We start from the raw sequence: 1,634 nt of genomic DNA, 5'->3' as shown, positions 1-1,634 counted from the left end.
CCTATGCTCTAAATGCCAATACCCAAGTAGAAGTCTCCAGTAACATTCTCCAAGCTAAGCAGACAATGATACAACAAGCCTCTGGAGAGCCACAAACTATGCAGGCTCCAACTTGCTTCTAAATTATCCAAGGCACATGCACCTTACTATTCCTTAACCAAAGTCAAATGGCAACCAACCTTTTTCATTGTTAACTGTGTGTATCTTTACAACAACCTTTGCTAGCAGCAGTACCAATCAATTTCTCTAAACCACACTCCACCAAAACACCTCAAGCCATTCCATCAGGCCAAACTGAGTGTTCCACCACTCAAGAACACATTCCTTCTGAAAACCAAAGCCCGATAAGAACACTAAGCCCACTTGCATCTAACAGCCTCTGCAGTGAAACATGAAAACTGTATACACAATGCCAGCATAAACAAGCACACTGTAGCTAAACCAGAACAGCACTTTTGATTTAATAAGACTCTATACAGAATTCAACCACAAACCTTCTCCCAAATTAACTCAAAAACTCATCTCTAACTTAAATTTTCCCTAAGACCAATAGTAATCATAAGCATACTGTTATTAATCACTCCATGTCTCTTTAAGTTTTTTACTTCACAGGATCAAGAAGATGACCACGTTAATTCTCCCCTGGCCACTAATCCCAGACTGACTCACTCCAGGCTCTGAACCCCAAGATCGTCGCCCCTGTTCAGCAGGAAGTAGCCAAAAGAAAGATACATCGCCCTGTTTTATCACTAAAAAGAGTCTAAGATGTTAGTCTGGGCAAAGAGGCCAAAGAGAAGAATGAAGAATTCAGAACTCAAATGCTGATGACCTTGCTTTTGAAGATAAGAAAATGGCCTTGCCTGTCTAAGCAGGTGGCTCGTAAATCAGTGGAATGTCCCTCCCTAAAGACTCTGTTGATAAAAATCCTTCCTAGTAAGTTCACAGTGTGACTTCCCATTCTGCCTCTCCAGGATGAGGAACTCACCCGGGAGCTCCCCTATCCCCCCGTTAATAAAGCTGCATTAAGCTTTCTCTTGTTCTCTCTGATTTCTTATTTAAGTCCACTAACCTAACCTAACCTAACAGTGGGGAGCCCGAACGAGCCCAGAAGCGGAACCAATCTCGCTGCACCCCTGTTTGTACGCACCTAAGATGGCCGCCCACCACCCGGTAGCGGGGCGGAAATGAACCCCTCTACCTAGCTAGCTGAGCCCACTATTTGGTGATGGCCGCCGAACTTCCGGCGGTAAATTCCGTGCAATCTCCCGCCGTCGCCCCGGCATGCGTGACGACAGAGCGGACTGCTATTTGGGAAGAGCGGCACTTGCGCATTAGCATCGGGGGTGTGTCTCCGCGGCTAGCCGAGTCGGGGGTGGGTAGTTGCGAAAGGGCTTAGTTAGCGCCTGCGTGATACTAGGTCTAGGAGGTAACTGAGTCGAAGGGTCTGATGCATCATGAAGACGAGAGCGTTCACTTCCGGCTGCGTGGCTTCTAGGACGCCTGCGCAATGTTCTTTCAAGGGTGGGTGGGACGAGTACAGAATTGTCAGTGGGGGGCGTGGCTTTAGTGGCGCCTGCGCAGAGACGGTTGGAGGGAGGCCCGATTCCTCTTTGTTCAGGTTCGCCATTTTGCGA

General features: G+C 47.7%; 1 pseudogene; it reads right to left on the bottom strand.

Moving 5' to 3' along the window:
- Positions 1-1,283, bottom strand: part of LOC102873853 — a 38,373-nt pseudogene extending 37,090 nt beyond the window's left edge.
- Between the last annotated feature and the right edge of the window lie 351 nt (positions 1,284-1,634).

This window comes from Elephantulus edwardii, unplaced genomic scaffold, assembly GCF_000299155.1.
Source record: "Elephantulus edwardii isolate Elephantulus edwardi_28Jun2011 unplaced genomic scaffold, EleEdw1.0 scaffold00017, whole genome shotgun sequence".
Taxonomy (NCBI): domain Eukaryota; kingdom Metazoa; phylum Chordata; class Mammalia; order Macroscelidea; family Macroscelididae; genus Elephantulus; species Elephantulus edwardii.
This window is presented reverse-complemented; position numbering and strand designations above follow the sequence as displayed.